The sequence below is a fragment of the Notamacropus eugenii genome, chromosome 3, assembly GCF_028372415.1.
Source record: "Notamacropus eugenii isolate mMacEug1 chromosome 3, mMacEug1.pri_v2, whole genome shotgun sequence".
Taxonomy (NCBI): Eukaryota; Metazoa; Chordata; class Mammalia; order Diprotodontia; family Macropodidae; genus Notamacropus; species Notamacropus eugenii.
In genome coordinates this window covers 439,810,232-439,820,527 of record NC_092874.1, presented here as the reverse complement: position 1 = coordinate 439,820,527, position 10,296 = coordinate 439,810,232, and the positions used below count along the sequence as shown (strand labels likewise).

At 35.9% G+C, this 10,296-nt stretch overlaps 1 pseudogene; it reads left to right on the top strand.

The window, feature by feature from the left end:
- Window positions 1-9,257: 9,257 nt before the first annotated feature.
- Window positions 9,258-9,957, top strand: LOC140531756 (cyclic AMP-dependent transcription factor ATF-1 pseudogene; annotated as a pseudogene).
- Window positions 9,958-10,296: the final 339 nt, after the last annotated feature.

Below are 10,296 nucleotides of genomic sequence, written 5' to 3'. Positions count from 1 at the left end.
CACTATCTACATTTCTGTCTTTCTATCTATCTATCTATCTATCTATCTATCTATCTATCTATCTATCTATCTATCTATCTTTCTATGTAGTTCCAATATCTTTTCCTGAGCTCTTATTTCTCATCACTGACTGCCAACTGGACAATTCTAACTGGATTCCCTATAAGGATAACAAACTTAATGTGTCCTAAATAGAGTTCATCATTGTTGATCCCAAGTCAACCTTTCTAAGCATTTTTATTTCTGTTGAGTGAATAAATCATCATTGCTTCATTTCTTAACATTTGTAGTCTTGGTTCTGCCCTCTACTTATCATTCTTCTTCACTCCCATATCCAATAATGTGTCGTCGTGTCAGTTGTATCTCCATAATACTTTTTGTATCTGAACACTTTTATTTACTCAAAAAGTGATCACCCTTGATAAAACTATCATCAATTCTTGTCTGCTCCATATAAGAACCGCTCCTGTCTTCTGTACATTTTCCATGTGGCTACCAAGTTGATTTTCCTAAAGTAAAGGTCTGACCATGCCACTTTCATAGTCAATAAACTTCAGTGACTATTATTCTTAGGATCAAATATAAAATCTTTTTTTACATTTTAAAAACCCTGTTGAAACTGAATTTAATCTGCCCTTCTAGCCATTACACCCAGTTATGTCTTCATTTCATAGCACAGTGCCTGGCCTAAAGTAGGTATGTAAAATAAATGATTATTGATTATCTTGGGCAGTAGTCTTCACAAAAAGAAAGAAAATGACAGAAATCATCCTCAATAAAGAAAGTGTTTGTTGGTTGGTTCCATCTACATGACTTGGAAAACTTATAATTTTATATTTGTAAACCCAGTATTTAGATGTGATAAAGAATTTAAAATGCTTATTGAATTAAATTGGCATAGCTTCCATATGTCTCTATTCCATTCCCATTCATTAGGAAACAGACTAATTTGCTGTTATTCCTCTTAAAATTGGGATTGCCCAATCTCCATTGTATTTCAGAGGGATTCAGTGCTTGATTAGCATAAAGGAAAGGGTCACTATTATTTCTTGTCAACATAGATTTTAAAGCAGGAAATTACCTTAGAGATTGTGTATTCAATCCCCTCACTTTATAGATGAGGAGAAGGGTGATCAGGATAATTAAGTGACCTGCCCAAGTTCCCACATTTGGTAAGTAGACAAACTGGTATTGAAACTTGACTTTTTGCCTTCATATGGAATGCTTTCGCTACTATATCAGAGTGGTGTCACATTAATTTTGGGAATCTATTAATACTGGCAGGTGGCCTTCTGGTTTGCTAAGTGCCTGCATTACTTTGATACAGTTCATTTTAAATATGACTGGCCTTTGAAGACTCTCACCTCTTTTGTCTTAGAGACCCTAGGAGCCTAGAAATGTCTTCAATAATATAATGTAGATGAATATGGATGGCATCCTACATATTTCATTTGTCATAAGTTTAGTGGAACTTGTATGTTTAAGTTACTTTAAACATTATAGAGTCCCTTGTGAACCTTGTGATATCAGTGAGACAGGTGATGAGCACGCAGTCTGTTGTCATATAATGTCTCTTTGAATATTTGGCCTCTTTGCCCTTCAAAACTGTGCCTTAACTTAATGTTCAGGGTAAAAAATGACTCCCTGATGAAATTACTATCTTTTAAACTAAAGGTTTCAAGGAATATTGTTTTAATGTGAAGGCTGTTCTCCAGAAACCTTTTCGCCACAGAATATCCTTTCTCATGTGCACACCTCTCAAACAATTGGTGAATTCTTCCTGTAATTTCTATTTTAAGGTAACTCTCACATCATCCATGCTCACCAATTCATTCCTCTTTTGGCTCTCCTCCTGACTTTCTAGATTTCTCCTCCATGTCCCTGCAGGGTACCTCCTCTGCCCCCAACCCTGTCTTCAGTTTTTGTTTTTTTTTTAATGTGCTGTCATTCTCCATTAGAATATAAGCTTCTCAAGGACAGTGACTTTCTTTTTCCCTGTCCCTTAGTAAAATGCCTGGCATACAGTAAGCTCAATATATATTTGCTGTTTTTGTTGTCCTAATTTATTAGAATGATAGTAATGATTACTGACATGTAAGTAGCACTCTACAGTTTATAAAACGCACTATATCTATAATCTTAATTGATCCCCACAACAATGATATGAGTCAAATAGCTCAGGAATTATAAAAAAAGAGGGTGGTGAAGTAGAAAGTGTTTTGGGCTCAAATCCTGCTTCTGGCAGTATAACTAAGCAGATTCCTTTACCAGAACTTCCATCCCATGCTTCCACATCTTTGCCCAGATGATCCCTAGATAGGGGATCTTTTTCACCTGTGCCTTCCAGAATTACTTCCTGAGTTTCCTTCAAGACATGGCTCAAGTGCTATGTTTGTGATGTGGTATGAGCTTTATTTCAGAGATGTGGAACAATGAAGAGAAGTTACCTACAGCATAACTGGGGAGTGTAATCACTCTGAGCTTTGGTGTAGACAGGCTTATCAGCCATAAAGTTTTACCCATATACCAGCTTTCCCAGTCCAGAGTGCATAGTTACCCCTATAAATTTAGGGTTGTAAATCAGTAGCCAAAGAAGGGCAGTGTGGAATAGTGAAAAAAGCAGTCAACTCTGAGTCAGAGACCTTGAGTCCAGATTCCAGCTGTGCTGCTGACTAACTAACTGTGTGCCCTTAGACAAGTCAGTTCCCTTTGCTGCAGCTTAAAGTCCTCATCTGAAAAGTGTTGTATTGGAGTAGAAGATTTCTGAGGTCTTTTCCAACTCTAGATCTATTTATATATGAAAGTATAGATTCTCAGCTAATTTGTTGTTGACAATGACCTGATTGAGTTGGATCATTTATATAAAATTATATAAAATGAAGATGTCAAAAGTAGAGAGTCATCCTTTTTGCTCACTCAAGGGGAAAGTTACCTGTAGCTGTGCTCAACTTTTGAATGAGCTTCCACCTTTAAAGTGTCTATGATGGAGAAAGTTAGGGAGGGCAGAAGACCTACGAGGTGACACATATTGATTTGAAAGCCACCAGGAAGAACTGTTCCTTCCAAATAATCCTTTTGTCCCTCCATTCTGTTGCTCATACCTAAATCTCACTATTTTAAGTTAATTTCTCTGAATTAATGAGGACTTGTTAGTCAGTTAACAAGCATTTATTAAGCATTTGTGATATGCTAGTCACTCAGCTAATCACTGGGAATACATATACAAGCAAACATAGAATCAATTTCTCCCTCTCCTCTCAAAGAGCTTACATTCTAATGGTAGAAGAAAATATATAAAAGGAATCTGAAAAGTTGGGGGAGGAGAAAAGGTAAGCAGTTCAGAAACATGATGGATAAATCCATAGAAGTGAGAAAGTGCAGTTCACAAGGACTTGACTTGAGAGGGATTTGGCCTCCTGAGATAATAATTAATGGCAAACAACAATATATGGTTAGATTTAGTAAAAGACACATAACAGGTATGCCTCTACTAGCTACACTCTGGGCTTCCTCTACTATGCTTCAGAAACCTCTTCATTCTAGAAGCTTACTCCCACCCTGGGATTCACACTCTTAAAGTACCCTCTGACATTGTAGCCACTCCTTTTGATTGGAGGGTTTCTCACAGAATGTCCATTTAAGGAGATCTCTCAAGACAAGCACTTCTTCATTTCTTTCCCATCTGACCTCAGAACTTTCTCTACCATACCCTCTCCATCCTTTCTTTTTTCAGCTTCATCTTATGTTTCCTTCCTCTATTAGGATAGAAGCTTTTTGAAGGCAAAGACTGCATTTTCTTTCTGCTTGTATTTGTATTTGCATGACTTAGAACAATATAGGGCTCATAATAACTTTTAATATATAATTATCAACTGACTAAATGTGAGATCCATCCTAAAAAATCAGATCCCTCCTGTTGTAGAAAAAATGAGAAAATCTTTTTAGTAATGAGTCATGGAACTTAGATAGGGAAACAGAGGTCCATGATTGGGTTACTTAATAGTCTCGGGAAGGGGTATGGATATGTGCCACTTTGGGAACTTGAAGCATTTAACATCAAGAATCCAGAGCACCAAAAAGAGAGGAGGAACAGCTAAAAGGTCAGGAGAGAGGATGTCAGAGATATATTTTACTTATTTCATTTTGCCTAGAGCTGGCTCTAGGAGGGCAGATAGGAGGAAAGGAAGAAGATTATAGAACAAACAAACAAAACAAACTATATTTCTACCTGTTTTATTTACCACCTTTCCCTTGTTTCATACCTTTCTTTAACAGTGGGTATAAAATTTGCTAGAGAGGGGAGAGAGATGAAACTGAAACTGTCTAGTCTATTGTCAGTGATTAGGCCCAGAAAATGTGTTTCACAATATCTGTCTGATTCTAAATCGATTATCACTCCCAATGACCATTACCCTAATAAACCTTGGGATGCACCATTTCCTGTGCAGTGCCATGAAAAGCATTTCTACAAAAAGAAGAGCATTTGTTGTATCCAATTGCTAGATTCAAACCATCAACTACATTGCTGTGGGAAGTTCAAAGGGGGATTCCCATTTTTAGCTGAATATGGGAAGCCTTTGGCATTATTGAAGAGTTATTGTTTCTGTGGCAACATAACTTTGGATGTGGAACCTAAGCACATTTTCTACACTGACATAACATAATTTTTTTTAAGGAGAAAATGAGACTCCACCAGTAAAGTGAACACATGTTCACTTGGAAATAATGAAAAATTTAGCAATGACATATGGAAAGAATGGCAATAATAAACACAGAACTAAACTTTGCTTCCTAAAGTCTTCAGGTCAGGGAAATTGGAATCCACTGTGAAGGTAAATAATATCTACATGATAAGAAAGTAGTAGATTCAAGAGTTTTGAAACACTTTTAATGCCACCAACCTTAAAACTGATATATTGTCTAAAATTTAAGTGTCAGACTCACACCTTGTGTCTGTAAAACCCTAGAGAGTGACCTGAAACTGATTAAAATGTAACTGAGAAATGTTTACAAAAACAAATCAAAATACAATACAATAAAGATCACATCGTGTAGTTTTTTAAGTCAATATAGGCCCCTCAGGAACACACGTCCATTTGAGTTGGACAACACTGCTACGTAATATAACGTTTTCTTTTTTTGTTTTAAAGGTTTTGTGATTATTGTCTACTTTTCAAATTCAATCACAAGGTGTCAGTGTTAGCCACTAACCTGATTCTTTTCAGTAGGAAGAATCATAGCTGGGCAAGTGTCATTAACACTCTAGGCATGCTGTTCCACCATGTTGTTTGGAGGATTTATGGTGTGTGTTCCACCATGTTGTTCAAAGTAGCTGGAGATGTGGCAGACTTTCTATGTTTCTCAAAAAGTTGATAATCTTTTATCCTTAAATTTGTCTGTCTCTAGGCAGGCATACTGATTCATTATTTGGAGATAGAGATCATTATAGATTTTATCCAAAAGAAAATTGTTTTGAATTTTCACCTCTTGTTACCCAACCTCTTTTCTGAACTTAAAGTATTTCACTAAATCCAAGTCATTTGACCTTTCCGCACTGCACTTGGCTCCTCATAGAAAAACAGGTAAATGTTCTTGGATTCTGCATACAGTATTTTGCTTTCAGCAATGATCTAATAAAAGCAATAACAATATATATGACAATAAAAATACATAATGAAGTATTAGATGTACAGACATGTGCCTTTACCACCTCTCAGACCCAGGCATCTACTTGACAGTACTAAGGCCTCTGCAAAACAAGAAGTTCTAGGAAATGTAAAGCTCAATACAAATAAGGAGTATAAATGCTGCTAATCAGTTTTCAACCAACATATGACATTTATGCAGCCTTAATGGCCATTATACAGATTCAGGAAATCTGGGGTCTTCATACAGGACCTGAACTTGAAATCTGGATCAGATTGATGATAGCTGTTTTTTTTTTTAAATTCAGTATATTGCCATTAGGAGAGATTTCTGATGACTTTTCATAACCAACTCATCCTTATAGAACAAGAGTTTCAGGCAATGACAAACCAAACGCGGGTATTCACCTTGATATACTGATCAGTATTCTCCACTTTCATATCTGATCCTGATCCCTTCAATATGAGGTAGCTGAGAGGTATAAACCATCCCCTCTTAGATGATCTAGTCACCTTGGTCATGAAAGCTACACTTTGCTGCCTTGATTTTTAGCTTTCACTTGACATCACTCTTTCACTCTTACAAATAATAGTTGATTTAACATTTTAAAACAATACACAGGAGACAACTGAAGGAAGTACAAAGGAGAAACATAAACCACCAGGAGAGATCTGGAATTAAATCATTGAATTTGGTATATACTTTTGAAAAACATCAAAAGTTGGATGTAATAGGTGCATACCTTCATATGTATCTTTTTTCCATTTTTATATACAGAAACATTTATGTTTGCTCAAGCTCAGAGCAAAAAAAGACAGTTAAAACCCTGAAAAATATCTTTAAAAATAAAGATTGTGAGTGAGCGTCATTCAATTTATGTTTTTTCTTCATAATTGCTCTACAATTTGTGATAAAGTCATTCTTCAACCTGGGTAAGGTATTGTGAAATAGCAGACTGTAAATACTATACTTTCAGAATCACAGAATCGCAGAGTTCAAAAGCAACCATTGAGTCTAGTCAGCACTTAAGGAAGAAATATCTGCACAATGTAACTAAAAATGCTGGATTGAGAATCAAAGGTCCTTAACCTTTTTTGGGGGGAGAAATCATAGATCCCTTTAGCAGTTTGCTGAAATCTGTGAACCCCTTCTCAGAATGTCTAAATGCATAGAATAAAATACAAAAGATTACAAAGAAAACTAAATATATTTTAATACAGGTGTAAAAAATTTATCATAAAACCCATTTTTGGACTCCCAGGGGAGGACATTTGATTGAGATAAACACTTACCATTTAGGTTGTAGAAAGAATTTTTGTTGTGTTCTCTTCTAAATTTTCTCTTCTTTTGGTTTACTATTCCCAATTCCTTCAAGTGATGCTCACATGTCATTAACTAGCCCTAGGCCTTTCCCATCATGATTGCCTGTCTCATGATACTTTCTTGGCTTCTAAGTGTCCATTCCAAAGTGTGGCTGAAAGAACTTACTGAACAATTCCAGTTGTGTTTTGACCAATGATGTCAAGGTCAATACCTCCCTAGTTCAGGAAATTATGCCTCTCTTAATAGTGCTGTAGATTATACTAATTATTTGACTGCCATATCAAATATATTGAGCTTTGAGTCAAGTCAAGGCAAGAACCATCTGTTGGCTACTGTTTACCAAGCTCTGGGAATACAATGAAAGACAAAAGAAAAATAGTTTCTTCTTTCAAGGAGCTCGCAGAATAAGCTGAAAACAACACACAAACAACTATGTGTAAATAAAACACTCAAAGTAAATGAAAGATAATATGTAGGGAGATGGCAAGAACAATAAAGGGGACATAAAATGTCCCAGGATGGGTGACAGCCAGTGAAAATGACTAGACTTGGGAAATAGAGTGTTGTTTGGACGGAAGAGTAGGTCCATTGTCATTGGGATCACAAAATACTTAGAGCATAACACAAAAGCTAGAGGGGAACAGGTTATGAACAGCTTTAAAAGTCAAAAAACCTATTTTATACTTGGTCCTGGAAGTAGAGCTCTAAAATCTCTAAATCTTTTTTTTATGATCTGCAATCTAGCTATCCCTTCCCTATTATGTAAATTCAAAATTGGTCTTTTATTCACTTGATTCAGTTCTTTCTTATAGGTTCCCAAATGTTCTAAATGATGCAAATGTATTTGGATGCTGACTGTCATTCAATGTGTTAGCCACATTTTCTGGCTATGTGTCATCTATAAGCCTGAGAAGCTTGTATCTATGCTACCCTCCAAATCGCTGATAAAAATGTTAACACACAGTCAATATAGATCCTATGGTACTCCTCTGGAGAAATATTTCTAAGTTTACATTTAATACTATGTGAGTAATTCTTTGCCCCCAGCAATTCAGCTAATTCTAAGCTTACCTAACTTCTATTAGCTAAGGAATATACAACTAGCTTTCAAATCCTGCATCAGATTCTTTCAGAGGCTCAATTCCTTACTGAAAAATGGAGATAACGATATTTATACTACCTAACTTGCAGGATTTGGGGAGCAGTGCAATAATAATAGCATGATACTAACATATTCATAGAGCACTTTAATAAGGTTTTCAGAAAACTTTACACACATTATCTCATTATAGCCTTACTACAAACTTATGAGCTAAGTATTACAGGTATTATTTCCCACATGTTATAGATGAGGAAACTAAATTGCAGGGTTAAGCCTATGGTCACATACATGGTAAGCAACAGAGGTGAAATTCAGATCTAGGTCTTCCTGCCTAAAGTCAGAACTCTAGCTATTATACCATACTTTCCCTCTTAAAGAACGTCTTTTTACACAATGATTATAATGAGGTTCATTACAATCCAGTTTATAATATAGCAACTGGTAATATTGATTCCTCTGATGTGACTTCATTGAATCCAAGCTTAATGACATGGGAGTCTATTACATAAGGGCTAGCTTCCTCTACTAATCAAGGTGTCTTAATGGACTGGGTTGGAATATACCACATGACAACACATGATAATTGCAAGGTAACTCCACTGACTCAGAGGTGTATATTTACATATTAATGATTGATGATGTTGATCATTATGTAACACCATCCAATTACCAAGACCCCTAATCCCAGAAGGCCAGGTATGTCATACTTTACTCCTCTCCCAGAGTTCTTTATTTTTCTTATGGGCAGATGGGGGTATTGAGACTCTCTGTAAATAACTTCAGCCCCAACTTATGGATCATTATCATTCTTCCAAAAATGTTCTATTTAAAAGCCTAATAATGGTCTATAGATGATCTTGGGTTCTTGAATACTAAGTTAATAGGCCACAATCTTTGACACTTTCTACTCAGTTTGAAAGATTTTGATACCATCCATGGTATCAGAGAAGGGATCTGCTACTTTTGGATCATCTAAAGGATGGAGAAGCTCATCGACAAGAGTTTTGTCACATAAAGGTGGATGATGAATTCTGTGACTTTGACAAACCTTAAAATAAAAGAAAAATCATACTCTGGTTTCTCTTCAGGTCATATAAATTTTTTGCCTTTCCGTGGAGAGGAAAAATTATCTTCAGTAATCCATTCCCTGAAAGTACAGACAGTGCAGGTATCATCCTGATCAGATAATGAAGATTCTCAGGATTCATCTGATAGCATAGGCTCTTCACAGAAAGCTCAGGGGATTTTAGCAATGCACCCATCTTACAAAAAAATCTTAAATGATCTTTCATCAGAAGATACCAGAGACAGAAAGGGAGACATAGAAAACCCTGGAGTTTCAACAGTCAAATCTATGTCTGTCCCAACTCCTATCTACCAGACTAGCACTGGACAATACATTCCATTGTCCCAAATGGAACATTACAAGTAGCCAGTCCAGGCACAGATGTAGTACAGGGGTTGCAGACATTAATAATGACAAATGCGGCAATACTCAGCAAGGAACAACAATTCTTCAGTATGCACAGACGTCTGATGGACAGCAGATTCTTGTCCCTAACAACCAAGTGGTTGTACAGACTGCATCAGGAAATATGCAATCTTATCAGATTTGTGCCACACCAGCAAATACTAACCTTTCACAGGCAGTAGTGATGACATCTCCAGTCACTATAACATCTCAGACAACCAAAACAGATGATCCATAATTGAAAAGAGAAATAAGATTGATGAAAAATAGAGAAACTGCTGGAGAATGCCATAGAAAGATAAAAGAATATGTTAAGTGTCTGGAAAATCGAGTTACAGTCTTGGAAAATCAAAATAAAACTTTAATAGAAGAACTAGAAACTTTGAAAGATCTCTACTCCCATAAAAATGTCTAAAATGAAGGTAAATTTTTTGGACTCACCTAAAAACCAAATAGATTTTCTTTTTGTATGGAAGTTTATAAACTAAAAGGTCAAAAATGAAACTTTAAAAACTAGGAGTGGCCACACAAAGACTAAAAATTTTATTTCCCAGATACTGGTGATAGTACATTATGAAAACAAGAGGACTTCAAGCAAGTTCCTGGCACAACTGGAATTTTTATTGGAATTAACATTAACAGTGGTACCTGATCAACAGAAAGTGAATTTTCAACAATTTGAAATTCCCAGAAAGCAGTTATCTACAAAGTTTGCAACTTGAGACAGTACATTAATGGAAGTTTGATTTTTTTA